The sequence below is a fragment of the Coregonus clupeaformis genome, chromosome 1 (assembly GCF_020615455.1).
Source record: "Coregonus clupeaformis isolate EN_2021a chromosome 1, ASM2061545v1, whole genome shotgun sequence".
NCBI classification, from domain to species: domain Eukaryota; kingdom Metazoa; phylum Chordata; class Actinopteri; order Salmoniformes; family Salmonidae; genus Coregonus; species Coregonus clupeaformis.
In genome coordinates this window covers 88,902,354-88,912,160 of record NC_059192.1, presented here as the reverse complement: position 1 = coordinate 88,912,160, position 9,807 = coordinate 88,902,354, and positions in this window count along the sequence as shown.

Here is a 9,807-nt window from a genome sequence, read left to right as displayed (position 1 = left end):
AACCTTAATGACTTGGAGAAGATCTGCAAAGAGGAGTGGGACAAAATCCCTCCTGAGATGTGTGCAAACCTGGTGGCCAACTACAAGAAACGTCTGACCTCTGTGATTGCCAACAAGGGTTTTGCCACCAAGTACTAAGTCATGTTTTGCAGAGGGGTCAAATACTTATTTCCCTCATTAAAATGCAAATCAATTCATAACATTTTGACATGCGTTTTTTTCGGGATTTTTTTGTTGTTATTCTGTCTCTCACTGTTCAAATAAACCTACCATTAAAATTATAGACTGATCATGTCTTTGTCAGTGGGCAAATGTACAAAATCAGCAGGGGATCAAATACTTTTTTCCCTCACTGTATGTATATATTGTGACGTCACGAGAGGCTACACAGCTTTCAGCGGGATTGCTCAAGTAGTGCAAGGAGACAAGGTTCAAACAAAACAAGGATTTTATTATAGGTCTTGGGAAATTAACGAAAATATAACAAAATTCTGTTCTCTTGTGGCTCTTTAAGGGTTAACAGTTCAGGGATGTCTCTTCCACATCCAGAATCATAATTCTCACTCGCTCAGATAACTTTTTCCCCAGCCTTACTGTAGTCCACGTTGCAGCTAGTGGCCAACCCAGCAAAAAGTCCTTCCAAATGTCTCTCACGTATTTCCACAGGTGCATATATCCAAAGGTGAGTATTTCCCAAAGGTAAGTATCTCCAAATCCTTATATTCCTCATGGAAGTGGACGTGCAGCACTCTTGTCCTCCAGAGAGCCCAGGTTGGAGACTGTGTTTCTTCACCACCCACACGCTCCCTCAGTGTCTCTTCCCTTCCCAAACCTTCAGCTCATCAGCTCCTCATTTGTTTCAGCTGCGTGGGAAGATTGGCCATAGAGGGGTGGAGTTCCCGACCATACCAGCAGATGGAGCCATAGCTGTCTGGGTTTGCAGCCACCTCAGGGGGATGTAACGTCCCTCCAGGACACAGCCTCTCGTGACATCACACATCCCCCTCCTCGGGACCGACGTCCTCGTCGGGTAAAGGCAGCGAAGAAGGCATCACGCCGGGAGAGGGCGTCCGCATTGCCGTGGTGCTTGCCAGCCTGCTCTCTCTTCAACTCCTCCACCTCTAGGACCAGGGACTCAGCCTCCTGTTGTCTCTCCTTGAGTTTCTTACTGAACGCATCAGCCTTGGTTTTAGCAGAGTTTAGCTTCTGTTGAGCAGCTTTCAGTTCCTTCTCTCTCTCTGCCTCCGCATTCTTCATCTTGTTCTCCAACACCTTGTACTTCTCCTCTGCCTTCTTCTGGACCTCCTTACTACTGCGCAGGGTCTCCTCCCACTCCTCGATGGTCCTGCGCAGCCTCTCCAGCTCCTCCTGTTGCTTATGGAAGGAGCTCTGTTGGAGTTTAGCCTGGAGGATATCTAACTCTTCTGTCTTCATGTCTAACTGTTGCTTTAACAAACGATACCTCTCAGCGGTCCCCTTCAGACCAGACAGTTCTTTGTCCAGATTCTGTAGCTCCGTCTCTGTGTCGGTCTGGGCACCTGCCATCCCTATCAGAGCCCGGGCGGGAGTGAGTAACTCGGAGGATTGCACCGGAGCCTTCCCAGGATGAGTCTTGCCTCTCCGTTTCCGAGGTACTCGGGTTATCCTCTCCTGAGACTCTCTCCAGAGTGGGTAAAAGGCTGGGCAGTCTCGTCCAATTAGGACAGGGACGGGGAGGGAATCAACCACCCCCGCCGTCGTGTGTATGGTTCCCCGTGTGCTGGTCATTGTAAGTTCAGTAATGGGGTATTCTCTGGTGTCCCCATGGACACAGGAAACTGGGAGGACTTTCCCCGGGGTCAGACACGTTGGGCCCACCAAATCCTTACGCACCAGGGTGGCCCGGCTACCAGAATCCAGTAAGGCCTCCACATCATGGTGATTCACAGTTACCGGGCAGGTGGGGGGTCGATCTGGGCCGCCATCTACGACTCCCAAGAGCGAGGCAAAACGGTGTGTGGGTGCTGAGCTGGAGGACTCCGCAGTGGGCATAGGTTCATCGGCTGGTTTCCCACACTGCCAGGAGATATGTCCCATCTCCCCACACCGGTAACACTGTCGAGTTTCCCCCTCCTGGTGTACTCTTCTTGGACCCGCCTGGTTTCTGGCTCCCCCTGGAGCCGGGATAAGTCCTGACGTGGCTGGGTTCGAGACCTTGGGGGTCCTTTGGACGGGTTCTTCCCATTTGTGGTGGGGCCGCACTCCTGGGGTCTTTTCGGGAAGCATTCAGCATCTCCGCTGTGGCCTGGTACTTTTCCACAGCTTCCACGGTCAGATCAGCCGTGGTCAAGGCCTGTTGACTGATGAACCGTTTTGCCTCATAAGGCAGGGCGCGTAGGTAACGATCCACCACAACGGCCTCCACCACCGCCGCTGCTGTATTCCTCTGCGGATCCAGCCATTTCCTTGCGATCGGACAAGTTCATGCATCTGCGCCCGAGGAGGTTGGTCTGGTTGGAAGGTCCAGCTGTGAAAGCGCTGGGCCATACCAAACTTTGTGAGTCCATATCTGCTGAGGATCTCAGACTTCAGGGCATCATAGTCAGTAACCTGGTCAGGGCCCAGGTCCCGGACAGCATTCAGCGATTCCCCGGTTAGAAAGGGGGCTAACAGACCAACCCACTGTTGCTTGGGCCAGGCTTCCCTAGTGGCCGTGGCCTCAAATGCATGCAGGTATGCCTCAATGTCATCGGTAGCTCCCATCTTAGATATAAAGTCACTTGCCTTTATTGGGCGGGTATTTTGGACAACCCTCTGTCTCTGCAACTGCAATTCCTCTGCCTTCAGAAGGTTGGCTTTCTTTTGCTCCTCCAAGAGAGCCACGTTTGCTTGCATCTGGGCTTGCTGGCCAGCAACAAGGGCTTTCAATATGTCCTCCATTTCAGTCGGCGGGGAGCCTACGGCCAACTTGGAAAACTGGGTGATCAAACCTTCGGTATCCTCCTCTGACATGCACTATTAACGCTTGAGCGTGCCTGTATTCTCCACCATCTGTGACGTCACGAGAGGCTACACAGCTTTCAGCGGGATTGCTCAAGTAGTGCAAGGAGACAAGGTTCAAACAAAACAAGGATTTTATTATAGGTCTTGGGAAATTAACGAAAATATAACAAAATTCTGTTCTCTTGTGGCTCTTTAAGGGTTAACAGTTCAGGGATGTCTCTTCCACATCCAGAATCATAATTCTCACTCGCTCAGATAACTTTTCCCCAGCCTTACTGTAGTCCACGTTGCAGCTAGTGGCCAACCCAGCAAAAAGTCCTTCCAAATGTCTCTCACTTATTTCCACAGGTGCATATATCCAAAGGTGAGTATTTCCCAAAGGTAAGTATCTCCAAATCCTTATATTCCTCATGGAAGTGGACGTGCAGCACTCTTGTCCTCCAGAGAGCCCAGGTTGGAGACTGTGTTTCTTCACCACCCACACGCTCCCTCAGTGTCTCTTCCCTTCCCAAACCTTCAGCTCATCAGCTCCTCATTTGTTTCAGCTGCGTGGGAAGATTGGCCATAGAGGGGTGGAGTTCCCGACCATACCAGCAGATGGAGCCATAGCTGTCTGGGTTTGCAGCCACCTCAGGGGGATGTAACGTCCCTCCAGGACACAGCCTCTCGTGACATCACAATATATATATATATATATATATATATATATATATATATATATATATATATACACACAGTACCAGTGAAAAGTTTGGACACACCTACTCATTCAAGGGTTTTTCTTTATAAAAAAAAAAAACTATTTTCTACATTATAGAATAATAGTGTAGACATCAAAACTATGAAATAACACATATGGAATCATGAAGTAACCCAAAAAGTGTTAAACAAATCCAAATATATTTTATATTTGAGATTCTTCAAATATCCACCCTTTGTCTTGATGACAGCTTTGCACACTCTTGGCATTCTCTCAACCAGCTTCATGAGGTAGTCACCTAGAATGCATTTCAATTAACAAGTGTGCCTTCTTAAAAGTACATTTCTGGAATTTCTTTACTTCTTAATGCATTTGAGCCAATCAGTTGTGTTGTGAAAAGTTGGGGGGGTATACAGAAGATAGCCCTATTTGGTAAAAGACCAAGTCCATATTATGGCAAGAACAGCTCAAATAAGCAAAGAGAAACAACAGTCCATCATTACTTTAAGACATGAAGGTCAGTCAATACGGACAATTTCAAGAACTTTGAAAGTTTCTTCAAGTGCAGTCGCAAAACCATCAAGCGCTATGATGAAACTGGCTCTCATGAGGTCCGCGACAGGAATGTAAGACACAGAGTTACCTCCGCTGCAGAGGATAAGTTCATTAGAGTTACCAGCCTCAGAAATTGCAGCCCAAATAAATGCTTCACAAAGTTCAAGTAACAGACACATCTCAACATCAACTGTTCAGAGGAGAGTGTGTGGATCAGGCCTTCATGGTCGAATTGCTGCAAAGAAACCACTACTAAAGGACATCAATAAGAAGAGACTTGCTTGGGCCAAGAAACATGAGCAATGGACATTAGACCGGTGGACATTTGTCCTTTGGTCTGGAGTGCAAATTGGAGATTTTTGGTCCCAACCGCCGTGTCTTTGTGAGAAGCGGTGTGGGTGAACGGATGATCTCAACATGTGTATTTCCCACCGTAAAGCATGGAGGAGGAGGTGTTATGGTGTGGGGGTGCTTTGCTGGTGACACTGTGTGATTTATTTAGAATTGAAGGCACACTTAACCAGCATGGCTACCACAGCATTCTGCAGCGATACGCCATCCCATCTGGTTTGGGCTTAGTGGGAATATCATTTGTTTTTCAACAGGACAATGACCCAACACACCTCCAGGCTGTGTAAGGGCTATTTTACCAAGTAGGAGAGTGATGGAGCGCTGCAACAGATGACCTGGCCTCCACAATCCCCCGACCTCAACCAAATTGAGATGGTTTGGGATGAGTCGGACCGCAGAGTGAAGGAAAACCAGCCAACAAGTGTTCAGCATATGTCGGAACTCCTTCAAGAATGTTGGAAAAGCATTCCAGGTGAAGCTGGTTGAGAGAATGCCAGGAGTGCGCAAAGCTGTCATCAAGGCAAAGGGTGGCTATTTGAAGAATCTCAAATATAAAATATATTTGGATTTGTTTAACACTTTTTTGGTTACTACATGATTCCATGTGTTATTAAATAGTTCTGATGTCGTCACTATTATTCTACAATGTAGAAAATAGTAAAAATAAAGAAAAACCCTTGAATGAGTAGGTGTTCTAAAACTTTTGACCGGTAGTGTGTGTGTGTGTGTGTGTATATATATATATATATACACACAGTGCCTGTCGATTTGCCCTTAAGCAAGGCACTTAACCCTAATTGCTCCTGTAAGTCGCTCTGGATAAGAGCGTCTGCTAAATGACTAAAATGTCAATGTAAGATGGTCATTCAAAGGATCATTTAGCTATTTGATTTAGATATATATATATATATATATATATATACACAGTGCCCTCCACAATTATTGGCACCCCTGTTTAAGATGTGGTCGAGGACTTCCAAAAATTCTCCTATTTTTTTTAAACAACATAGAACCCAAATGCAAAAAAAGAGAAAAATCCAACCTTTTAAATCATGTGTCCCACAATTATTGGCACCCCTAACAATTCCGCTGAAAATTTTAATTGATTTTTTTTTTAAATATATTTTTCTGTAGTTGCTAAAGTTGGTCAGGGTATCTAGGAACTTTTAATTAGTAATTCATGACTTCCTGTTTCCCTGGGGTATAAATATGACGTGACACAGAGGACTAATTATCTTACCCATTTGTCAACATGGCAAAGACAAGAGAACACACCATTCAAGTAAGGCAGATTTGTGTCGACCTTCATAAGTCAGGCAATGGCTACAAGAAAATAGCCACTCGCCTTAACTTGCCCGTATCTACAGTCAGAGGAATCATTAAGAAGTTTAAAACAACTGGAACAGTGACAAACAAGGCTGGAAGAGGTCCCAAGTTTATCTTGCCACAACGCACAGTGAGGAGGATGGTAAGAGAAGTAAAAAAAAGTCCTAAACTCACTGTCACAGAATTGCATCAAAGAGTGGCATCTTGGGGTCACAAAGTCTCCAAAACAACCATCAGACGATCTCTACATGCCAACAAGCTGTTTGGGAGGCATGCAAGGAAAAAGCCTTTTCTCACTAACACTCACAAACGTAAACGTCTGGAGTTTGCTAAGCGGCACTGGGACTTCAACTGGGATCGTGTGCTTTGGTCAGATGAGACTAAGATTGAGCTTTTTGGCAACAAACACTCTAAGTGGGTCTGGCGTAAAACAAAAGATGAGTATGCCGAAAAGCACCTCATGCCCACCGTGAAGTATGGTGGAGGATCTGTGATGCTGTGGGCCTGTTTCTCTTCCAAAGGCCCTGGGAACCTTGTTAGGGTGCATGGCATTATGAACGCTTTGAACTACCAGGACATTTTAAATAAAAACCTGATGGCCTCTGCCAGAAAGCTGAAGATGGGTCGTCATTGGGTCTTTCAGCAGGATAATGATCCAAAACACGTGGCAAAATCTACACAAAAATGGTTCAGCAGTCACAAACTCAAGGTCCTCCCATGGCCATCTCAGTCCCCAGACCTCAACCCAATCGAAAACCTGTGGGGCGAGCTAAAGAGGAGAGTGCATAAGAGAGGACCCAGGACACTGGATGATCTAGAAAGATTGTGCAAAGAAGAATGGTCAAAGATCCCTCTCTCTGTGTTCTCCAATCTTGTGAAATGTTATAGGAGGAGATTAAGTGCTGTCTTGTTGGCAAAAGGGGGTTGTACAAAGTATTAACATCAGGGGTGCCAATAATTGTGGGACACATGATTTCAAGTTTTTTTTTTTTCTAAATGTGTGATTTGTTTTTTTTACACCAAAGTAATGTACTTAAATAAAAGGTTGAATTTTTCTCTTTTTTTCATTTGGGTTCTATGTTGTTTTAAAAAAAAGGATAATTTTTGGAAGTCTTAGACCACATCTTAAACAGGGGTGCCAATAATTGTGGAGGGCACTGTATATATATATATATATATATATATATATATATATATATATAAATCAAATAGCTAAATGATCCTTTGAATGACCATCTTACATTGACATTTTAGTCATTTAGCAGACGCTCTTATCCAGAGCGACTTACAGGAGCAATTAGGGTTAAGTGCCTTGCTTAAGGGCAAATCGACAGATTTTTCCACCTAGTCGGCTCGGGGATTAGAACCAGCGACCTTCCGGTTACTGGCACAACGCTCTTACCCACTAAGCTACCTGCCACCCCATCTTAAAACAATTCCATATGTTAACTAAGTAGATTTGCCAGTGGCAACGTTAAACTACTGTCCCAATTGAAAAGAATACTGGTCCGGGAAAACGGATGATGCGCACATCTTTAATTTGCAGGCTGAGCCTGAGCACAGTACTACATAGAGCCATGACTACATGGAACTCTATTCCACATCAGGTAACTGATGCAAGCAGTAGAATCAGATTTTAAAAAACAACAGATAAAAATACACCTTATGGAACAACGGGGACTGTGAAGCAACACAAACATAGGCACAGACACATGCATACACACACACGATAACATACACACTATACACACTACACACACGGATTTTGTATTGTAGATATGTGGTAGTAGAGTAGAGGCCTGAGGGCACACACTTAATATGTTGTGAAATCTGTTATGAATGTATTGTAATGTTTTTAAAATGTATAACTGCCTTAATTTTGCTGGACCCCAGGAAGAGTAGCTGCTGCCTTGGCGGGAACTAATGGGGATCCATACTAAATACAAATCCATACACCAAAAAATGACATTTCAATTTGACGATATCATATTTACATTGATTGTTTGGAATAATCTCAAAAAGCGTGTTATTGTTAGTCTACAGTTGTATGGCCCTATAAAATCAGTTCCCAGTTTTGTTTAAGGTTTCCGAGTTGTTTGAGGTTTTCACTCAAAATCACACTTTTTATAGAAAAACTAAAAGATAAATTGATGTTTTAAGTCCACAACAATGCTTAAAAACCACATCAGGAGACAACTTTTGAGGTCTGGGAACAATATACAGTGGGGAAAAAAAGTATTTAGTCAGCCACCAATTGTGCAAGTTCTCCCACTTAAAAAGATGAGAGAGGCCTGTAATTTTCATCATAGGTACACGTCAACTATGACAGACAAAATGAGAAATAAAATTCCAGAAAATCACATAGTAGGATTTTTTATGAATTTATTTGCAAATGATGGTGGAAAATAAGTATTTGGTCACCTACAAACAAGCAAGATTTCTGGCTCTCACAGACCTGTAACTTCTTCTTTAAGAGGCTCCTCTGTCCTCCACTCGTTACCTGTATTAATGGCACCTGTTTGAACTTGTTATCAGTATAAAAGACACCTGTCCACAACCTCAAACAGTCACACTCCAAACTCCACTATGACCAAGACCAAAGAGCTGTCAAAGGACACCAGAAACAAAATTGTAGAACTGCACCAGGCTGGGAAGACTGAATCTGCAATAGGTAAGCAGCTTTGTTTGAAGAAATCAACGGTGGGAGCAATTATTAGGAAATGGAAGACATACAAGACCACTGATAATCTCCCTCGATCTGGGGCTCCACGCAAATTCTCACCCCGTGGGGTCAAAATGATCACAAGAATGGTGAGCAAAAATCCCAGAACCACACGGGGGGACCTAGTGAATGACCTGCAGAGAGCTGGGACCAAAGTAACAAAGCCTACCATCAGTAACACACTACGCCGCCAGGGACTCAAATCCTGCAGTGCAAGACGTGTCCCCCTGCTTAAGCCAGTACATGTCCAGGCCCGTCTGAAGTTTGCTAGAGTGCATTTGGATGATCCAGAAGAGGATTGGGAGAATGTCATATGGTCAGATGAAACCAAAATAGAACTTTTAGGTAAAAACTCAACTCGTCGTGTTTGGAGGACAAAGAATGCTGAGTTGCACCATACCTACTGTGAAGCATGGGGGTGGAAACATCATGCTTTGGGGCTGTTTTTCTGCAAAGGGACCAGGACGACTGATCCGTGTAAAGGAAAGAATGAATGGGGCCATGTATCGTGAGATTTGGAGTGAAAACCTCCTTCCATCAGCAAGGGCATTGAAGATGAAACGTGGCTGGGACTTTCAGCATGACAATGATCCCAAACACACCGCCCGGGCAACGAAGGAGTGGCTTCGTAAGAAGCATTTCAAGGTCCTGGAGTGGCCTAGCCAGTCTCCAGATCTCAACCCCATAGAACATCTTTGGAGGGAGTTGAAAGTCCATGTTGCCCAGCGACAGCCCCAAAACATCACTGCTCTAGAGGAGATCTGCATGGAGGAATGAGCCAAAATACCAGCAACAGTGTGTGAAAACCTTGTGAAGACTTACAGAAAACGTTTGACCTGTGTCATTGCCAACAAAGGGTATATAACAAAGTATTGAGAAACTTTTGTTATTGACCAAATACTTATTTTCCACCATAATTTGCAAATAAATTCATAAAAATCCTACTATGTGATTTTCTGGAATTTTATTTCTCATTTTGTCTGTCATAGTTGACGTGTACCTATGATGAAAATTACAGGCCTCTCTCATCTTTTTAAGTGGGAGAACTTGCACAATTGGTGGCTGACTAAATACTTTTTTTCCCCACTGTATATTGTTCCCAGACCTCAAAAGTTGTCTCCTGATGTGGTTTTTAAGCATTGTTGTGGACTTAAAACATCAATTTATCTTT